General features: G+C 40.2%; 1 long non-coding RNA gene across 1 annotated transcript; it reads left to right on the plus strand.

Moving 5' to 3' along the window:
• The first annotated feature begins 2637 nt into the window (after window positions 1-2637).
• Window positions 2638-23345, plus strand: LOC134299657 (uncharacterized). Its single transcript, XR_010006913.1, has 3 exons — window positions 2638-2750; window positions 20825-20993; window positions 21174-23345. It is a non-coding gene; the product is annotated as an uncharacterized LOC134299657 (long non-coding RNA).
• Window positions 23346-23420: the final 75 nt, after the last annotated feature.

Consider the following 23420-nt stretch of genomic DNA (forward strand, 5'->3'; position numbering starts at 1 on the left):
AGACCAATTAGTGAAGAAAAAGTCTCCCTTTATCAAATCTGAGCTTCACACCCAAACTTTTTTTGCCGGGCGGTCTACCTAATGGCCTTTCAACTCCAGAATAGACATCATAATATCACAAGGTTGTAAAGGACCACAAGGGTCATCTAGTCCAATCCCTGCCGTGCAGGGACACTGTCAAAATACTAAAACATGGTAATATCTGAAAAATACTAGCAGCAATGAAAACAACAATAGTCCATGCAGATGAAACTACATGATTTGAAGCATTGGTGTAATTGGGTAATAATGAGAGCTATGACCAGAGGGCATGAGCATTAGAAGGTTCAAAAAATAAATGAGCATTGCAGTTTAGCCTTGTAGGTATGTAGGTATGGTACATGTAAATGAAAGCTGAGATATTTCTATTTTACAAATGAGACATTTCTGCTGATGAGGAGGACGTGGGTTTAAAAAGAGAATTTTCAAAGATACTTCCAATGACTATAAATCCCATATGTTTTGATTGACCTAAGTTGCAAAAGGCCTATGTTTGAGAAAGGCCTGCGCTTGAGAGAAAATGCTGATGTTTGGGAAAAGAGTTGTTCCAGAGAAAAAGAAGTTACTTTCAATAATAACAATACATCAAGTCAGAACCGGTTACCCACTACTCCCTAGGATTCCCATACGGTTTCGAACCTATACTTGCAACAAGAGGAAGATAAGCTGGTGCTGAGATCAGGGTCAGTAACATGAAAAGCACCGTTGTCTAAAGAGTCACATGTTGTTACAGCATAGAAAACCAATGGAATTGCATGATGGTTAAGATGCTTGTGATGTAGCCAACATTAAACAAATGGGGTAAATGATCTTTGTAAGCCAATAAGGATATGCTTACTATTTTTTGTAGAAGTGATACAAACCCTTGCAACCATTTTGAAAGGGCCACAAATCCTTTTATTGATTGCATTGATGTATGCGTGTTTTTGTCGTTATTGCTAAGCTCGCAATAAATAGTTTTTTTGCAGTTTGAAGATCCAACGTTCGTGGTGTCCTTCCTCGCCCTCTCCACAGAAAAAGGGGCCTCCTGCTTTTGACTTTGGATTAAGAGGAGTATTTTTACATCTTTGCCCCTTCACTGAAATAGTCATTTCAGGGTCCCAAGCCTGTTGTTTTAACCTGGTGTAGTTTGCACCCTCTTAGTGATGCTCCTGCTCTCAATTTTTTTTCTGATACTGTTTATTGAGATCTCTTTATTATTTTTATAAAGCATTCCTTCTGGTTTGTGTGGTTCCTACAATGTCCACTTGGCCACAAAATTAATAACGAATAGCTTACCTATTCATCATGTTGGTGGACACAAGGGAAACTACCCGAGACCCCGTATGGCCCTGGGACACCCACCCACTCCTAAGTGACGCCTGCAGAAACCTTCAGGCAAGGAAGTCTTTTGTTGGCTATCCCATCGCTGCCAACTGTAACAACGCCACTGTTTGAAGGGACAATTTGTTAGGGTCTCCTACAATTTGTAATGAATCTATAAAATTGATAATACAGCCACTAGCCTGTAATATGTTTATCTTCCTTTGATGTGTAGCGCGGCTTGACTCGAAAGTATAAGAAACAGAGACTTAGATTTAAGAAAAACTGTAATAAGTTTATTGAAGTATAGAAGCTTAATGGTTTCAATGTTTCTTATCTTCTAGAGGTACATTCCTTTAGTGGTTACCTTTATAACTTCTCATAAAACAACTCTTAAGAGGACTGTTCTTTCCACTAGGCAAACTTTAAACTTATTTACCTTAAAATGTGTTTCTTTCTTTAACAGTTCACTCCAGGTACTAGCTTATTCTTTCCCTCTGTTATTTCTGTTACACTAAAGACTCTTACTGGGTTTCTCTTCCCTTTTTTCAACCTCTAACTACTAACCTAAATAAGTCAACTTGACCTATCTAAACCACACAGGCTAAAAGCCTAAACCTTCTTGATTCTCAACACAGTAGAACTGGCTTTTCCTGCAGCCCTCTGACCACAGACTTACTATTTTTAAAATGCCTCTCTTGCCAAGTGGCAGTTGGCTCCTCCACTTTTCTATGGCAACCCATCTCAGAATGAGCTGAGTTGGCCACTATCTCCTTAGTCATGCCACTTTAAATACTTACCTCTTTAAACACCTACCTATAATTCTACATGACTGTTGATTAAAATTCACACTTCACCACACCAACATTCAAATATGTGAGGCACTTCCAACTTGTTGCATAGTAGAAGAGTCCCTTTACTTAATTATCTCATCAAAAATGTAAAACAGTCAGGAAGAAGTCAGGTTATCCGCTCATGCGAATATACCACCAAAGAAGTAAATGACTGTTTAATCTTTCTTCCACCTTTTGTGACTTCTTGAATTATATTCAGGATACTTTTAAAGAGTAACAGTAACTTAGTTTATTTATAGCGTTCTTTAACTTTTTCTTCTGACTACTTCTCTAACCACCTTTCATTAACGTCCTCCCTTACTCTTACTTACTAACAAAATATCATGATTCTCCAGCTAACTCCCTCACTTACTGACTTCAACTCCCATAGAATGTTCAGTTGGGTTTTTCTTTTTTTTCTTCAAAAGCCATCCTTGATTCTCTCATCTTTCAAATCTTGGCACCCGCTCATTTGCATACAGCCAATCAGGTCGCTCCTATGCAAAATAGCTCCTCTCCTGGTGCTGTTGCTCCCTGAGAACCACAAAATGGCTGCTCGCACGCCAGCTCTATAAGGTAGGTGAAGTCTCAACATCAACAAACATATTTAAAACTCTGCATTATAAATAGGCATTTTGTTACAGGCCCCTTCCACGCAGATGTATAAAGTCCACATTGAACTAGGTTATATAGCAGTGTAAACAAAGGGCCCTACCACACAGCTATATAACCCAGACTATCAAGGCAGAAAATCCCACAATATTTGCTTTGAACTGGGATATTTGAGTCCACACTGCCATATATTCCAAACCAGATAATGTGGGATTTTATTCAGCTGTGTGGAAGGGACCCTAGATAATTCTGGGTTATATGGCAGAGTAGAATGTCCCAACAAGCTCTGGAAGAACCTCATTGTAGCCTTCTCCACCCGTTGCAGAACTATGTATTTTGAGTGGAGTTTTCTGAGTTTTCAGCTCAGATCTCTGGGACTCACGTGTTTCAACGCCTCTGATTCTTCTCCTAAAATGTATTTATAAATCTAATTAAGGCAAGAGAGAAGGGAAACGCTAACAACATGCAGCAGGCTAACAGAGCACACTTACAACAGTAAACTACCTATTTAGTGCTAAATCCCACAGCTGGCTTCTACCAACGTCAGCTCCGTGGAATAAGGAAAAAGTCACATCAGCTCATAGCACAGGTGGTGCGTGTGACAATCCCCCCTCCCCAGGTGTCTTGGGGAGGCTTGGTGCATATGTTGTTGTTATTTATACTCCCCCTTTCCTCCTCTCCACTTTATTTAGCACTCGGAGCAATCAAGACAGATGCTGGCAAATTCTAGCCTTAAGAAAGTGGGGCAAGCATGGGGTTTGGGTAGGCAGGTAAGTTATGCTGTCCCCCTATTTGCATTGGCAGTGGGAAGCTGGAGCCCTTGGAGGATGCTTCCAATGTCTACGCATACACCAGAATGGGGTAGAAAATATCAGCTGTACAGTCAGGCATTTGTATCCATGTATTATGCATCGATGGATTCAACCATATTGAACATATTTTTTAAAAATCCAAAAAGAAAACATTGGATTTGTAATTTAATATAGGTGACACCATTTCATCACATCATTGTATCTACCACCCATGGATCGCAAAATCTGTGGATGCTCAAGTCCCATTGTATACAATGAAATGGTAAAATGGTATCCTGGATATAAAAAAAGAAAATCAAGGTCTGCTTTTTGTTTTTGTTTTCCTTTGAGGCAGAGCGAGGGAATATTTCTCAAATCTGGATGGTTATTTGTACAGATACAGAATCTGTGGATTTGCGGGGGGGGGGGGGTTGTAGTTTGAATCCATTGCTCTGCATTCTAGGACCCTTCCACACGGCCATATAACCCAGAATATCACAGAAGAAAATCCCACAATATCTGCTTTGAACTGGATTATCTGAGTCCACACTGCCATATATTCTAGTTCAAAGCAGAAAGTGTGGGATTTTATTCAGCTGTGTGGAAGGGGCCCTAGTCTTAGGAGCAGGAGAAAACAAGCTTGTTCCCTGTTCAATAAGGCATCTTTTCAAACATTTAGACATAACTATCATGCCCCATATTATTCCTATCTGCTCGAGGCTAGACATACACATCTCCCTAAAGATACTCCTCATAGCACTTGGTTTTGGTGAATAAAAGAACATTTTTGACATCTAGAGAAAACTCAGGGGATGGGCAAAAATTCCTGGGGACATGATTCCCGCTCCTGATCTAGTCAATTATTTGCATCCAGAAACAGGGTAAAAAAGATGAGGGTAGAAAGAATAGCAAAGACTATTTAAATGGAACTAGTTGTGGGATTACATTGCCATACTCTTTGATAAGTCCAGTCTCTTTATGCTCCCTTGAGAGACTTTTGGAGCTGAGAAGAAGTGGCCCAGCTGCTACAACTTTGATTTACTAGGTACTCCAAATAATTGGAGAAGGAAGTTTAGCTGCTGGGAAAGTTTCTTTCTTTTGCAGTGTTTGGAGATAACTAGGTGTTTTCGCCTGTATGGGTTGTTCTCTCCCATCACACTCGGTTTTATCAACATGGCCAGTGGGTAAGCAGAGCAAGCATTCTTGGCCTCATTGCTTCCCATTGCAAGGGATCACAGTTCCCTCACTGTGCCAAAGCCGAAATGGATGAGGAGATATGTATGTGTGGAGCACCACAACCAAACCATAGCTGAAGGGAATGTTCTCAGATCCTTCTTCCTTCACTCTGAGTAACCTGTGATAAATATTTCATTTCATTATAACATTCTGTTCTGTTCTGTATCTGTCTGTTTGTCATCTAGCTATCCATGAGATCTTGGAAAAGTTAATTTGATGGAGTACAATGGTGCCCATGTTAGTTTGGAGGATTCTGGGAGTATTATTATCGTTTTTATTTATGTATATCCCACTTTATTTTGCCAAAGAGGACTCAAAATAGTTGTCAAAAAGGTCCTCACTCAAATTATACATGGACTTACTTAGTTATGTATGTGCAACTAAGGACTTTATCACATGAGATTGATAAAGTGCAATTATAGCAGGATAAAAGAGCCTTTGGATGAGGCTTACTGTTTTTACTGTTCTAATGTAGCACATTAACGGTGCTCCAGGCAGTCATGCTGACCACATGACCTTGGAGGTGTCTACGGACGACGCTGGCTCTTCGGCTTAGAAATGGAGATGAGCACCAACCCCTAGAGTCAGACACGACTGGACCTAACGTCAGGGGAAATCTTTACGTTTACCTAATGTAGCACAAATCCTATGTAAAATCATATTACATATTTTTGACATTAATATTGAAATCTGAAATATATACAGAAAGTCTTTCTTAGCTCCAAAAGTTTCTCAAGGTAGCATGATATTGTGTCTCTCCCACAGTTTCATTCTGCTTGTATCATATCTTTTCATTGACAGTAAAAACCTACAAGTGAATCCAATGTGGTTGTTTGGCCACTCTTCCTTGTACAGTAATGTCCTTTTGTTGCATTCCCAATATTGTAAAGTGAAGGAAGGTACTGCTAAAATGCTGAAGCTGCATGATTATGCAGTTGTGGAAAAAGAAAAGAGGGGATGGGGCAAATACGGGGAGGAATTAAGGCTGTGTGGAAGACCGATCACGGGGATTGACATCAATAAAGTGCTAGCATTGTGTCATTGCAGCAAGGTGTGAAAGTGATTGTTTCAGAAATTGTATGTTTTAATTTGTTTAAACAACACAATTGTGATGAAACAACAGGCAGATGAGATAAAGCCCTAGGCTAGTGGTTCTCAGCATGTGAGTCCGCAGATGTTTTGGCCTTCAACTCCCAAAAATCCTAATATCTGGTAAACTGTCTGGGATTTCTGGGAGTTGTAGGCCAAAACATATGGAGATCCACAGGTTGAGAACCACTGCTCTAAATAGAACCTCCTACATCAAGCCCTCCTAAATTTGATTTACCAGACATCAGTGGCACTAAAAGAGGAAGATCTGTCCTGCTGGTGATTGGGGCACTGGTGGGTGAACTTTCTACTCCTTTCTGACAACCAGGGAAGCTGCAATATGGAAGTGCAAGAAGGGTCCTCTTCCAATTATTGCAACTTCATTTGCTGTAGGAGGGATGGATATATCTGTGCCCCGACTGACAGCAGAATGGACCTCCTTTTCTCAGTGCAGGTGATGCCTAAGTGATCAAAAGTACCACAATCATGACTACATACATAGGGATCATGAATAATGATCTGTTAGGGAAACATAACTCCAGGTTATGTTATGTTTCTAGTCATGTTTCCAACCTATGTTATTGGAAAAAGAGGAAGCAAATACTTTGTAGCAGATACCAAAAGTTTTCATGTAGTTATCAAAAGACGAAAAGACCTTGCATCCAACCACCTGAAGAGACTAATCACCTTACTTAAAGTGTGTGTTTCGGAAGTGATGCGGGGGAGAGAAATCTTATGTGTTTAAGGTGAAAAGAAAATGGAAAATGCAACAACAGCCCCTCAAAGGAACAGAAACAAAAATACAAAAAATAAAATAAAATAAAAAGGAATGCATAAAATACGTAAATGTGAATATCTCTAGAAGCTGGCAATGATTACCTGCCATTATGCAGATGGTAATTCTTATGATTGCCTTTTGTAAGTCCTTAGTGCTTTTGGCTTGGGATTTGGAGAGGAAGAAAAAGCAGGGCTCTGAAAAGTTACTTTTGCAGATCCTCTAACATTTCACAGATGAAAACAAGGATACATGGGGCCAACTGACATCTTAAAAACTTTTAAGTTTTAAAGATGTTTTAAACAATCCTAGAATCCAGGTCTGAAACAGCTTAAAGAGTAATATCAAACACCAAGTGCCATGCAGAACAGTGCAGCATTGGCTGTCTGCTGGAGATGGGGCATCCTAGTGTCCTTGGGAACAGAGTTCCATAATTGAGGCACTGCTACAAAGAACAAAACTATTATGTGCACCCACCAACAAAAATTCATATGTTGGGACATGCTTCCTCTGAAAATCTCAAATTTTGACAGATTCCAATTTTGTACTAGCTGTAATTTCCAAACACATTTTAAGAACAGCCCCATGCACAGCATATTACAGTAGTCTAATCAGGAGATAATTAGAGCATAATTACAAGATCATAGGTCCAGCCTATGAGCTCATAACTAATAAGCAGGATTTCAGCCTGTTTTTCCTCCCCTCAATGCTTATTGCTCTATAGCAATGCTAGGAATTTGGGAACTGACAGAAAATTTCAGTGCCCACATTTGCACCCTCCCTTGGTAAGCTATACCCTGCCAGCACTTTTGAAACCTGCTGCTGGATTTTTGAAGATGTAGTGAACCACATACCTAAGGCCTAAATACTCCAAAGGCACTGGGTCTCAACTGAGCTTGGAAGCTAAGCAGGGTCAGCCCTCCTGTAGTGTTGTGTTTTATCAGTCTGTTTTAACCATATTGTACCCCACCTCAAGCTACAAGTGGAGGCAGGTAACTAATTAAATATCTCCTCCTCCTCCTCCTCCTCCTCCTCCTCCTCCTCCTCCTCCTCCTCCTCCTCTTCTTCTTCTTCTTCTTCTTCTTCTTCTTCTTCTTCTTCTTTGATGTGTGACCACCAGTAAATGTCACACGCTGTAGGCTAAAGGAAGAAACTGGCAAAACTACCCCTGAGTCTAGCTTGCCTAAAAACCTTGTGGAATTCATGAGGTTGCCATAATTTTAAGAGCCAATTGGAATGTACATATGCCTACACACACACACACACACAGAGAGAATACATCACCTAGATATGGGCCATAAGGACAGAAAGTAGGACAAGAATTTCCCTTTTAGCTCAAGGGCACCGTAAAACTTTCTCTAAGGTCCTGCCTTTGTATGCTGGTGGAAAAGAAAGCATTCTCTTCCTCCAGCCCTCGCATCCCCATTTTCATTTTTCCTTAAGCCTTAAAAGAAGATCATGGGCCAAATCTTTGAAATAAAATATGATAGCTGCCCTAGATCTGTGCGTTAATCAAAGCCGTGTTGCAAAATTGATCAACCTTCTTCTTCAAAAAGGTTCCTTTCGGCTCCTCTTCTCCCTCACCCCCGGTGTTCTTTTATTGAGCTAGGAAGCATCCCAATGGATTTCCCTTTAGGAATCCTGATCTCAGCATGAAAATGGATAGCATGATTTATGTTGACACTGCCAGCTTTTTTCTTGTTTCACTTTTCAGAATAAAAATGGCTTCAACTCATCAGGTAAAGCCGTCACGAATTAGCACAGTGGAAATTTCGCCACTTGGATGGTTTTAAGGAGGCAAACAGCCATATCTAGAGACTGCAAGTTGTGTACATGCATATCAAGTGAAATGAATATTGAACTTAGTAAATTTGTGTATCATGAGCTGGTAAATGTGTGTGCACATGCGTGCATGCAAGTGTGAACAACTGCTATGTCAATAACACCCTCAAATAGATGATGGCAGTTGACAACAATGATCATCTCCTTCCTGTTTTCTAAAAGGAAGGGATCAGGATTTCATAGAATCATAGAGTTGGAAGAGACCCTGAGTGCCATCCAATCAATCCTCCTGCCATGTAGGATTATACATGGTCTTCTTTTTGGGTGATCCCTCATTGTCTTGGAAGATGCCTGTGTGTGAGGTTTTTTAATGTGTGGAGGTTGGTGCACAGCCGATCAACACACAGTTTTCACAGAGTGAGGGTTTCAACCAGTGGCGTGATTAACACGACGACAGTGGCATCTCAATCTGTTGTAGCCTTCTTCTGCCTTCACAGCCATTGTAACATGTACCATGTTGTCAGAGCACTCCTGACAGATGGGCACCCAGCCTATGCTTAAAAACATACAAAAAAGGAGACTCCACCACACTCTGAGACCACCTAATCCACCATCAAACAGGTCTTAGCATCAGGAGATTCTTTCTAATATTCAAGTTTCCCTGCAGTTTGACACTGTTGCTCCATGTCCTAGGCTCTGGAGCAGCAAAAAACTGGCTCCATCTTCAACATGATATCCTTTCAAATATTCAAACATGGCTATCATGTCAGCTCATACCTTCACCTAGCTAAACATATCCAGTTTCCTAAATGGCTCATCAAAAGACTTGATTTCCAGACCTTTTACCATCTATTCACCCTCCTCTAGACATGTTCCGGCTTCCTAATTAAGGTGCCCAGATCTGAACACAATATTCCAGGTGAGGCCTGACCAAAGAAGAATAGAGTGTGACTATTACTTCCCCAGCATTCAGGTCCAAGGCTGTAACCTCCATAGAATCACAGAATAATAGAGTTGGAAGGGACCACATGGGCCATCTAGTCCACTCCTCTGCCATACTACACTGATTCTTAAGAAAGAAGGTCCAACTATATCTAGCCTCACACTTGGACATCCTGAAATAGCTGCTGGAGCCTCTGCAGATAGTGAAATGTGCCAGAGGGTAAGAGCAGCTATGGACTGCACTGTAATGAGAGCCTCCTCAACCTGAAGCAGGCCTGGGAAAAAAAAGAGCCATTGCTTTCAGAGATGAAAGGTGCAGAATTATTCACCAGTTGTTTCTTATCCATTCCAAACACACTCTTTGCCCCAGTTTGAGAAAGAGACTTCATAGTTTTCTTCCCTTGCAAAAACACAAGTGCAATTCAAATGAATATAAGTGACACTGGCATCTCCAGCCCTTTTAAAACAGTTGTTTGCAACTTTTCTTCTCTTCGTATTTCATCATTCATGAATACATCCAATCATCCTAAGCTACAAAAGCCCATAAATTCATGGAACAGCCCACACTATTCCTTTTATTTTTAGGAGAACGTGTAAAATATTTATGGCCCTGCCTGCCCTTCCTATCATTTTTCTCTTTGCTATGTTTTGTTCCAAAATACATCCAAAAGGTGATTAAAAATTCACAATGCTACAAAATAATACAGTTAACTTGTACATCGTCACCTACTCTTTCATGATGCACAATACTAAGAAAATCAACTCAGATGCAAGACTAAAGAATTCAGCCGGCTTATTCTTGAGCACGTACATAGTCTGTGTTAAAATAACGCACCAACAGACTGGGAGAGACAATCTGACTTTTTTTCTTTGTTAAGCAGATCAAGGGAAGGGGGATTTTCAGCTATCAAGGTATTTTAGAATTCCACCAGCTCTACTCAGTATGACCCATGGAAAAAAAATTACAGATTTGATATCCAAAACATGAAGACAATGAGAGGTTCCCCACTCCTGATTTAAGTGCAGTCTATGGGGAGAGGCTGATATTTTGGTTGAGGAAAGTATTAGGGAGTGCGGAAATATTTAGGGTATATTCTCCAACTAATGCAATTAGACAAGGACAGTCTCATTAACTCTGCCACCTCACTTTTTCATCTGTTTTAAAATGTTATTTTAGCTTCCTAAGATCTTCCCATTGTTCTTAGTTTACTTCTTATACTGTGGGCAAAAGTAGTTTGCACTCAGTTTACACAACAAGTATGAGAGGAGAGGAATGGAGCACTGTAAAAAACTCCATGCTCTCCAAGTGTCCTGGTTTGTCAGAAAAAGTTCCAATGAATCCTTTGCCATACTACTTTTTCAGTTGCTTTTAAAATGTTCCAGTTTCTCTTTTCTCCTCCTATTTCTTCCTTTTGTCTTTGGCTTACTTCAGTTGCTGCAAGCTGAGTTCAGAGTGCAATACTAGTTTGATTAGCAGCAGGGAGTAAAAGTGTGTGTGTGGGGGGGGGGGGGGGAGAATTTTCCCAGAGTTACCTATGTTTATGTTTACTTGGAATCACAGGATAAGACCACTAGGGCCACTTACATGTGTGGATGTTGCGACCAAGATGCCAATTTTTAAGGCTATGTCTACATGAATAAATACAGAACAAAACCCCATACTCACCCCAGAAATAGCACTGGTCATCTACATCACGCATGATAATTTCAAGCAAGAATATGTACCTTTCAGCCTTAATTTGATACTCTGAAATTTGCAGGAAACTCTGGTGTATCTTCAGGACTTGTGACAATGTGGATAACTAGATCAGGTTCCATTGGGCCTGATCCATTGTCCATATATCACCACTCTACATGACACTTTCTCTGTGCAGATCAGTGCAAGAGAAAAGCATGAATCTGTACCTTTCAGCCTTAACTTGATACTCTGAAATTTGCAGGAAACTCTGGCGTATCTTCAGGGCTTGTGATGGTGTGAATAACTATATCAGATTCCACTGGGCCTGATACATTGTCCACATACCACCACTCTACATGACCCTTTCTCTGTGCAGATCAGTGCAAGGAAGGGAATGGGTTGTCTGTTTGTTGCTGCTACTACTTCATGCTGGCTAAGGAGCTTCCTACGAGAGCATGGCCATTGTGGGTGTGTCTTCTGAGGTCACAATGGGGCACCCATGTGATCAATAAAAAGGAGGGGGTCTCCTTGCTGATAACAGGGGACCCTGTTATAATCTCAGCAGATTCTTGCAGAGGGCTCTATAGTTGGAGAGGAGCCGCAGTGGTGATATGAGGACAAGGGGACAGGGCAGTAGGATCTTGGCCCAATTGGATGGTCACCACTTTCGCCCCAGTGTATGGTGGTTGCAGTCATGGTCTAGACTGGCCACATATTAAGCAACCAGTGTAGACACAGCCTGATTTTTTTTTAAAAGGACAGCAACCTATTGATGAGTTATTGCCAGGATGTTTCTAGGCACTTTGGACTCTGTGAATGAAGAGTTTCATGTACTGCTATAGTCCCAGGTCACAAAATGCCTTAAGTCCACATTGGGCAGGAAAAAGTATATTAGACAACTATAATGTATAAAACATGAAGAGTTTCCCTTTCCACAAAGCTAAATCTAAGTCTGTAAAAACACAGCAGCACTTTGCAAAGCATTGCTTGAATTAATGGGTGCTTTCAAACAAATAACTCAACATCACCACTTGAAATGATTTCACAAATATTTTCCCTCTAACCGATTTACAGTTAAAATTCAAATAGGTTATCTGTTATTTATAGCAAAGAATGAATCTTAAATTAATTTTTTTTGCCATGTCAACAAGCTTGATAACCAGAGAGACGCTCAATTTCTTTTAATTGCCGAAAAAACAACTCCAAACCCCCAAACCGATAAACAAGTTAAAATATTCCAGAAGGATAAAATAATAAAAAAGAGATGAGAATTCATTTGGGTGCCATTATTACACATAAAAATAAGGTGCTCCTTCTATTCCCAAAGATATTTCTTTCTAATCCCATAAAAGCATCTGTCTTTGATTTCAAGTGGAATTCCTGCTGTGCAGGTTCCAATGCAAATCCAATTTGTGTGTAACAAAACCAAATAGGTTGAAATGAACTCTGCATTCCAAAGATGTTTTTGTTTAATCATTGCCTTCCCTCGTCTTTATAACGAATGCATAATCAAGTTATGCTTCAAGAGGGAAAAAAGAAAAGCAAAAAGAAAAAAAAATGGAGTAGTGAAAGGGGAGGGCTTGGGATGATATCTCAGAAAGATCTGCCTCCTCCCAGTCTTCTTTTGGCACAAAGGGAGAAACAGGAAGGCCACCAAATGCCTGCCATTTAGAGATATCAGAGAAGAAGAATTGCTTTTGGGAAACACAAGGTAATTTGGAAAAATTGTGGAAGGAGATGCTAAAAGAAGCAGCCATATTGCCAATGGTGACATTGATTATGATTACGCCTCAAACTAGGTTCACCGGGTCACCCGTATCCTCAGTCCAAGGCTCAAGCTTGAATTCAAAGGGTGGAAATTGACGATGTCACAGGGTGGATTAAACAAATGGCACAAAGCAGGGCCAAATTATGTCATATGACAGGACCTGGTGATGTCATGAAATCACAATTTTGAAAGTGCAAAGAGTAATGAGACCACAATCTAGTGGCAAAGGAATAAGCAGGGGTTAAGAACGGGACCTGGGGACACTCTTTGGGGGACACCCTGATTGTCAAAGAATCCAAACAACAAAAAAGAAAGTGGTTTTTAAGGGCTTGACAACACTGTTTTTAAAATACCCAACATACATTTTTCTGGACCACAGTGGCCCCTTCAATGCCACACAACATTGTGGTGAGATCACCATAACCAGCCTCATACTCACCTTCTTGTTATGGGTGGTCCACATTTCTAATCCTTCACATTATTTTTGGCTACATGGCCGTGGATGCTTTGTGCTGCCCTTGACTCCTTTCATGCATCTGAATAAACGTGTTTTCTGTTAAGTTGCAATAAAATTGATATGCAAGTATCGGCACAAAATAAACTTTTAAAAAATCGGCCTGGGAAAGACCACTTCCCAATGGGAATGCTCACCTCCCGCGATTAACTTTATTTCTCTAAAGACCCAGTGAAGCAATGTCACCCTGAGGGTGTTTAAAAGTCTGGATTTCCTGCAAAATCTCAGGGTAAAAGAAAAGGTTTATTTTTTAAAAATGAACTAAAACACAAAGAAGCACATTGTAAGAGAATCATCATGGATGTTTTAGTCCAATTTAGGTAAACCTGAAGTCCATTTCTGCTTTACATTGATAGATCTAAATTGTATTTGAAAGGTGAATTACCTTTCCTAGAGTGACAATCCCATATATACACTCCATTTTGGCCAGGAAAAGGGCAGTCTGTGCTATGTTGAGGGCAGAGAGCCATAAAAACACCCTTTGCCCTGCCCCTGTTTCACACTTAATGGAGTGTATGATAACCAGTTCATCTATATATATAAAAGAGTGATGGCATCACGGCAATTCACAAAACAACAAAAGTACAGGCCCCCCAACCTCAAAATTTGACAATACAACCCATCATCCACGCCTCAAGGTTGATACAACGAAAAGAAAAATAAAGTCCTAATTAGAGGGAGAGCAATAATTTTTTTTATCCAATTGCTGCCAGTTTAGAGGGCTAATCTCTGCCCACTTGGTTGCCTAGCAACCAAGGGACAGCCAGGTTTCAGTTAGGGGACAGGCCGATTTAGGCCTCACTTAGGCTTCTTCCACAGATTATCTAATTTGCACTGGATTATATGGCAGTGTAGACTCAAGGCCCTTCCACACAGCTATATAACCCATTTATAATCTTATATTATCTGCTTTGCACTGGATTATCTTGACTCCACACTACCATATAATCCACTTCAGTGTGCATTTTATACAGCTGTGAAGAAGGGGCCTCATATAATCCAGTTCTAAGCAGATAATTTAAGATTATCAATATACAGTAGAGTCTCACTTATCCAACGTAAACAGGCCGGCAGGATAAGTGAATATGTTGGATAATAAGAAGGGATTCAGGAAAAGCCAATTAAACATCAAATTAGGTAATCGTTATACAAATTAAGCACCAAAATATATTATACAACACATTTGACAGAAAAAGTAGTCCCATGCGCAGTAATGCTATGTAGTATTTACAGTAGAGTCTCACTTATCCAACACTCGCTTATCCAACGTTCTGGATTATCCAACGCATTTTTGTAGTCAATGCTTTCAATATATCGTGATATTTTGGTGCTAAATTCATAAATACAGTAATTACTATATAGCATTACTGTGTACTGAACTACTTTTTCTGACAAATTTGTTGTCTAACATGATGTTTTGGTGCTTAATTTGTAAAATCATAACTTAATTTGATGTTTAATAGGGTTATCCTTAATTCCTCATTATCTAACATATTCGCTTATCCAACGTTCTGCCGGCCCGTTTATGTTGGATAAGTGAGACTCTACTGTACTGTATTTACAAATTTACCACTAAAATATCACAATGAATTGAAAACACTGACTACAAAAACATTGATTATGAAAAGGCAGACTGCGTTGGATAATCCAGAACATTGTATAAGCGAATGTTGGATAAGTGAGATTCTTCTTTAATATGAAATAATTACTGGGATAGAATAATGCAGAACAATATAATCTCTAAAACCAGGACAGTAAATAAACAGGGGAATTCCACACAGGAAACAATCGGGGCCAGCTAACACCTCCCAACAAAGTATTCCCATCATCAAAGTCTGGAAAATTCTCCGTTTTCTCAGGGCCACAGACAGTAGAAGCACATAAAATATCGCAAACAACACCACTCTGAAAACAAGGGAATTCCAGACAGGAAACAATCAGGGCCAGCTAACACCTCCCAACAAAAAATTCACTCAGGGAGGAAACAGCCAGGCTTTAAAGCTGCAAGGCCATTACATCCTAATCATTTTTCCTAATTGCAGCATTCATACTTGCCTCCAACAATAAAAAAACCAATCAGAAATATTGTATATTCACAACCTTTAGGAAATAATATCCCCTGATGGCGCAGTGTGTTAAAGCGCTGAGCTGCTGAACTTCTGGACCGAAAGGCCACAGGTTGGAATTGGGGGAGCGGAGAGAGCCCCCACTGTTAGCCCCAGCTTCTGCCAACCCAGAAGTTCGAAAACATGCAAATGTGAGTGCATCAATAGGTACTGCTCCGGCGGGAAGGTAACGCCGCTCCATGTAGTCATCCCACATGACCTTGGAGGAGTCTACGGACAACGCCAGCTCTTCGGCTTAGAAATGGAGATGAGCACCAACCCCCAGAGTCAGACATGACTGGACTTAACGTCAGGAGAAAACCTTCACCTTGTACCTTAACTACCACCAATTCCTCAATACTTCATTTCCCATACCACCAGACTTCGCCACAGCAACGTGTGGCCGGGCACAGCTAGTCCCTATATATTATTTCACTAGGGATCTGAAGCTCACACCATAGAAAGGTGGCTAATTTAGAGATCTCAAAAATCCCCCCTTTCTGTCTTTTCCTGTCCAGTTTGAAGTTTCAGTCTGTCCCCTTTTAGAGGGCATGAAAATTATGTCGCCTGTAGCTTGAGGGCACGGAAAACCCTGTCTTTGCCCTATTCAAGAGCCTCAAGCAAGAATTAGCTATCCAGAGCAGAAATCTACAATGATCCAACATCTGAAAATCCTGAGCTATTAATATCACTTTGCTAAATTTGAGTCTTTAGCCAGGTATTGCCTTAAGTCTAAGCAAACCTGCAGTGATAGCCTCCAGGGCACAGAAATCTGATAGTGAAACACATTATCCCCCCTCCCCATGCTCATTTTAAAATACATGTTCTCTCCCCAAAATTTAAATGCATTTTATAGAGGTTTGAGTTGGGAACTGGGTGAGTACATGCATGTTGATAGCGATTTGAACTAGCAACTGGATTAGTACAACTCATTTTTTTATAAATACACTGGAATTAGGCTCAGCCCGAATGTGCAAAGAAAAACGTGAGCAAGAATTCTTTGGTACCGCTGAATTCTTTTAAATAAGGTGATCAGTAACTGAGTCTTGTAACTACAGTTAGCCTTCCCCATTTGCAGATTTGATCATTCATGAATGTGATTAATATATTATCTCTTTGAAATGCTAGGTCCTCCAGGGTGACTCTATGGTCAATTTTTGCCAGAAGTTGATCATAGATTCACATCGGAGGACCTAGAGATTGCTTCACAGGACCCTTTTCTAGGAATTTTAGGCAATATTCTGTGGTCTATGTCTGATAGAGGTTGATCATAGTGTCATGTAGAAGGCCCTAGAGATTCCTAGATAGGTGTTTCCTCAGATTAAAAAAATTAGCATGCCGTAAATTATTTCCCCACATTTAGAGGGTCCCTGTGTCCTTAATCCACACAAAAATGGAGGGTCTACTGCATTCCAAAGGGATTGAAGGGTAAGCATTGGTGGCTTCCATGTCCGTGGCATGGTGAATTTCCATCACGTGTCAGGATGAATATTAATGGAGCTATCCAAGGTATTAAACACATTTGGGGGACAGGACTCAATACCTGGATAGCTGATTTAAAGTTTGGATTAAAACACTGATTTACTGACCTGAAAACTAGCAGTTGTCACTGGGAGAATGGTCCATTTATAAATAAATAAGGGTTCTAAAACATTACTTTTTTATTGTATTGTTTGGGGGGAAAATTGGAACTGTAGTCCAAAACAATTAACATGTCCAAGCTTGAATTTAGGAATATATTAAATTTGTGTTCATTATCCCAGACTAGATAGCATTGCTAATGAGTGTGAATCATGCCCAATATTGTCAGCGTCTGCGTGTATTTTAATTGTCACATTTGTATTCTCTACTTTGGTTATTTACATATTTTTCCGCCTCTCTCTCCTAGTGTTACTAGACCTTAAATTTGTCTGTATTCTCCAATCAAGACAAGGGAGCTTCTGCTTGCTTGTCTTGCCCTGTAAAGTCTCACTGAAACTGATAAAATATAGCACTAATGCCTGTCCACACCCTGTCAAAACCCACCCCACCAGAGTCAATGAAACAGGTCAGCTTTGAAAGCTTGCCGTTGGATCAGACAGGCATGTGCCAATGAATGCCAATTTGGATATACTTTTTTTAGCACTACCAAGTAACCTGTCACATTGCCAGCAGGCAGTAACTTGTCCAAACCAACTGTCCCTTTAAAAATGTAACATATTTCACAGACACCAAAAAAAGCAATCATTCACTCATTGTAAAGCACTTCCCTCTTTCTGCTCCCTTTGTGTTTCAGTCAACACTTACATTATAAATTGAAATGCCTGCCCCACCATCTTGCCTAAAAGGTTGAATTGAATGATTCGATGTGCCAGCAAACAAGCAGGTCCTGATGCTGATGTATCATGGACTTGGTGAAAGACTCATTCCTTTGGAAAATGATATTTTAGCTCTTACTGGAGAATTCAGTGGTTCTTAATTAACCCATGTGACCACTGGATGTCCCCACAGTTCCTCCGGTGTAGTTTCAGCTATCAGAATTTGTAGGGAGAAGGAGTCAGGGTAGGCTTTAAAAAGTTGCGTTTGTATTGAAGGAAAGAGTTGGAGAAGAAATCTTCTCCAACCTTCCACCTGATGCTTCTGTGATTCCTAGAAAATGATTCTAAAAGACTGGTGGAACTGTCCAAAACAGCATGAGATACAGTGGTGAAATCTTTAGAAGGGAAGGGGAATCGGCAAAGATGGCCTCCTTGGACAGTGAGGAGCTTTCACTGGACCCTCAATAGAGACAGTGCTTCTGCTAACAGAGTATTGAATCTGGATTAGAGAGTGTACCTTTGCTAATTTGATTCCTGCAAAAAAGAATAAATTCAATGGACCCACCATATCCATGTGGGTTTGGTTCCAGGACCCACTGTAGATACAAAAAAAAAAAACCCCAACAAAAAAAAACCCATGAGCAAGCACTGCTCATATTATTAAACAGTGGTCATATGAACATGGACACTTCAGAGTGTCTGCATCCAGGTCACAATACATGCTTCTTTGTCTCTTGCTCCATGACTAGGGCAGTGGCAGTTGAGAATGAGGGAAGCCCTACCATTTGTATCTGGACCTAGGCATGGTGAAGATGTGCCTGCCTCTTCTTCTCTCCCTCTAAGGCCAGGGTATTGACTGTTGGGATTCAAGAAAGATTTTGCTTGTGAACCTACACATGATGAATTATGCTTTCTTCTTCTCTACAAATAAATAAATGTGTCAGATGAATAGAAGTTAAAGGTACAGATTCATCCATCTCCCATCTCTTTGTATAGACAGGACCAAAATATCATAGTCCTTTTTTGCTGCATTACCTCTCATTACATCCCAAAGAACTCTTAGGAGATACCAGGCTAGGGGAAAAAAATCAAACCCAAAACAGCTGCAGGAGGAATAATCAGAAATCCCATGTTAAACAGCATTGTAATCTGCTTTGTGGTTATGACTTATTTTCCAGTGTAATTGAAACAAAATAATATAAAGTCAGAAAGCCAGGGGACTGGGGAGGAAAGTAAGAAGTCAAGAACACATGCCTAGATTGTCAGACAATTTGCAAGATGCCAAACAACTTGTCCTCTGAATGATTTCTATTTGCAGTTGTCTGAAATTCATCAGACTTGGTTAGCACTACACAGAGTTAGATCCAACATGAGAAACAGAATAGCTATGCCTTATAGAATAGAATATTGCACAACGGAATTACATGCCTTCCCACACACACACCACAAAGCAACACACCTACCCCTCCACAACCCCACTACATAGCCCCTTCTGTGTGGCATGTAAAACTAACACATCTTTTGGAGCCAGTGCGGTGCAGTGGTTTGAATCTGTGGCCCCTTCCGCACAGGTGAATAAAATCCCACATTATCTCTTTTGAACTGAAATATACGGCAGTGTGGACTCAGATAACCCAGTTCAAAGCAGACATTGTGGGATTTTCTGCCTTGATATTCTGGGATATAAGGCTGTGTGAAATGGCCCTATGACACTAGAGACCGGGGTTTGAATCCATGCTTGGCTATGAAACCCACTGGGTTGTTTTATTGTTTTGTGAAGAAAACAGCACTTTCCGTGCATAGAAATATTAGCTTCCACACAGAAAATGCTGTTTCCTAAGAAGAACATTTTTTTCTGGATAAACCAACAATGTGCATTTTTTGCATAATAAATCCCAAATTGTGAATATGCTTGGAAAACTGTGTGATTTTCCAAAGACTTTTTTAAATTGGGAAAGAAAATTGTTAAAACTACTCATTACTTCAGAGGAAGCAACTGGCAAAGCCACACCTAAGTTTTGTTTTCCTATTAAAACCCTATGAAATTAATGAGGTTGTCATCAGTTGACAGGAGACATGAAGGTCTATAACGGTTTGGGCCCAGACTTTCTCCTTGTAGAAGCTTGCCCGGGCCCATCTATCTATCAGAAGAGTAGGCCCTGCACTCAATCCCACCCTCGTCTCAAGCATGGCTGGTGGGAACGAGAGAGGAGCCCCCTCCCCAGGGAGATCAAAATGGCCCCCTCCTCACTCTCCTTTAAAAAACAGCTTAAAACTTGCAAGCATACAATGAGGAGGCGGTATAAAACTAGTAGTATGGACTAAGTGGAATGGAAATGGAACTGGTATGAAAAAGCTAGCCTAGGCTAGCTTTTTAATTGTTTTTATTGGGTGTAAATTGCATATTTTAATTTGTTGTATTAGTGTTCTTTAATGTTTAAATTATCTCTCGTGTTTCTGTTTTATATGCATTGAATGTTTGCCTGTTTTGTTGGAAACCGCAGAGTCCCCATGGGGAGATAGGGTGGGATAGAAATAAAGGTTATCATCATCATCATCATCATCATCATCATCAGTAGTATTCATCTGGACTAACCTTTCTTAGCTTCCAAGATCAGATAGGATCTGGTGCTTATAGGTTTAAATACCTGTAAAGGAAAGCGTTTTCCACTTTGCCTAAAGGCAGGTGTAGGCTAACCTAGGAGACTTCTAACTGAGAGAGGCAAGAAATAATGTATTACCAAGTTACAATAAATGTTACCTGTGAAATCCATTATTTTAGCAAAAGGGAAAGAAAACCAAGAAGGACAATCCCAAAATGTACTGGGAAAGACGTTTTCTTCAGATAAGCTCAACAAAAGCTAGTTGGGCGGCAGAAAGCATTTGGTTGCAAATGCAGTCCAGCCTCAGCATAAGCAGATTGTTCTTGGGTTGTGTTATTATTAGTGCAAGCTGGACAGCTTGAGTGTGAGAATATTTTATTCCCTGTACACTTCTAATTACAGCAAAAGAGGTTTGATCAGTGACACACTTGTCCATCTTGTTCTTTCTTGTCTTTCAGGCATGGCTGGTTGCAGCTAAGGAGACAGACCAGCGCAAAGCATACGAGAAACACCACTCTTGTCAGAAAAGGACTGAAGTGTTACCGTTAATTATTCTGGACCATGTGCTCGTTTACAACCCATCTCACATGAGAAATTGTCTCAGAGGTGTCAAACAGCATCACTTACGTAAGTGCAGGGGGAAGCAAAAACAAAATGTTTGACTGACTGGATTTGGGTGACCTGCCAGGGACCTACACCAGAAGCTTTGAGATTTAGCTCCCAATTTGTGTCGTCAAGTTTGATGCAGAATTTAAATTGGGACTCATTCTTAGTGTGCTCCTTTCTTTCTTCTTTCTTTTTTTATAGCATGGGGCGGGAGAGAGGTGGAGAGAGACCCTATCCCTATCCCCATGAGCCTGACGCTTTGTTCAAGAGTGAATTTTACCTTTGCAATGGTTGGCTGAAATCACACTTAGGAAAAGGACTACCATTTCTTCTTCATTTCTTGTAAACAACAAAAGATTAAGAGAAGCAATTACACTATGTAACAAAAATTGATTTTTTTCTGTTCCTAGTTTGAAAGTATTATTTCCTGTTTGATTGCATGCCACTTACTTAGGAAGTAGTTGTTATACTCCAAAAACTGCCACAAACTGTGTTAAATTGGTTGAGACTCGATGAGATAGTCATTGAAAAAACCATAGCAAAATGTGCTGCAGGATGTCCTGCAGAAACAAAGTTTTGCAGTTTAATAAACTTTTTCCCATTTTTTTTATGATAGAACCAATTAGGAAATGACATTTATAGCCCAGGAACAAAAATCGTGTTACTTAGTGTTATTACACTTTTGTAGGAAATCCACCATTATGAGCATTAAGTCAGCATAAGCATGAAGAAGATATTAAGAAGGAAATTGAAGGTGGGCATATAATCTGCATGGAGTAGTTTACCTTTTTAAAGAATGCAATATTCTCATAATTCTTAAAATTATGCAGCTATACACACCTCATGAAAATCACCTGAATCCTGTCTGTTGAAAATACCTGCCTATTCTCTCTCTCATCTGCCTATTTATTATTTATTATGATCTATCAATTGTGATGGCGCAATGGGTTCAACCCTTGTGTTGACTGAACTGCTGACTTGAAGGTCATGTTGCTGACCTGAAGGTTGCCAGTTAGAACCTGTGAGATGGGGTGAGCTCCCATCTGTTAGCTCTAGCTTACAAGGACATGAGAGAAGCCTCCCGGCTAAAACATCTGAGTGTCCCCTGGACAATTTCCTTACACCAGAAGCAACTTGCAGTATGTTCTGAAGTTGCGTCTGACATAATAAAAAAAAATCTATCTATTATTGCATGCGTTAATATCTCTCTGCAACTCCCAAAATTCCCAGCCAGCTCACTGTCTGTTAGGAATTGTGGTAGTTGAAGTCCAAAATACCTGGAGGGCTGAAGTTTGCCCGTGCCTGGATGACTTAGAAAGTGCTTCGAGAGACTATATTTTGTCAAAAGTGGCTACATGGTAAAGGTCTCATGAGGGTTATATTGTACACACACACACACACACACACACACACACACCAAGATCTGGAGAGCTTCATGATTCCTATTCTAGATTTAGGCCACATTTTGGATCACTTTTTAATTCAAAGCAGTGTTGTGGGGACAGTGTTGGTCGGACAGTTAAATCATTTCAAATCTTAATTGAGACATAAAAATAGCTATCCAAGGTGGTGAATCATGTTCCCCCAGTTGGTCCAGTAGCTTGGATGGTTCCTTCAAAACCTGGAGAGGGGTCATTGTGTCTCAGAAATGGGAGCTACCAACCACAGTTGGCAGAGACTTTTACTTTTAGATTAAGGTGACTTTATTGACATGGAACACATTTTACTAACTGCATCAGGTTTGCTGAGGCCTTGCTGGTAAGATCATCTCCATGTTGTATTGCTATGATGTTATACATTCACCTCCCCTTGAAATTGGTGAAGAAGATTGCTTAAATTTGCTCAAAATATGACTCAGAGAACTTTGTGCAAATGAAGAGGCATTGCATTGACTCATTTAAAAAAATTGCATTGATTTCCTGATTAAGTTCCTGCCAAGATCAAAGGTCTGGTGATCACCATTAAATTTCTAAAAGAGCCTCAGAAGACATCATCCCATGACATCCTGTCAAGGAATTCAAAGAACACCATTCTATTTGTATCACCATCGGGAGTTCTCTATCCATCTACAAAAGAAATGTGTGTCTTGACTTCGGAGCAGTTGCCCAAATTCTGTTTTGGAGACGACTTCAGTATTTGTAAATCTAAAAGACCCTAACTAGGTTGAGTGATTGTGTTCATTTGTTCTTTTAAGATTTTGTACACCTCTTCCTGATTTTTATCATTGCTGTGTCATGTTGGCTGAAACTCAATTGATGTCATACACATGTATAAGTTCCCTTACACAATCAGATATTCTTACCTCTGAGTGATGGGTCTTTATGGTTGTGTAAACCAAGTTACACAAGTGTAATAAATTCACAAGGAGTTGTACATTTTGAATTCATAGAATCATAGAATCATAGAATAGTAGAGTTGGAAGAGACCTCATGGGCCATCCAGTCCAAC

The sequence above is a fragment of the Anolis carolinensis genome, chromosome 5, assembly GCF_035594765.1.
Source record: "Anolis carolinensis isolate JA03-04 chromosome 5, rAnoCar3.1.pri, whole genome shotgun sequence".
Lineage (NCBI taxonomy): Eukaryota > Metazoa > Chordata > Lepidosauria > Squamata > Dactyloidae > Anolis > Anolis carolinensis.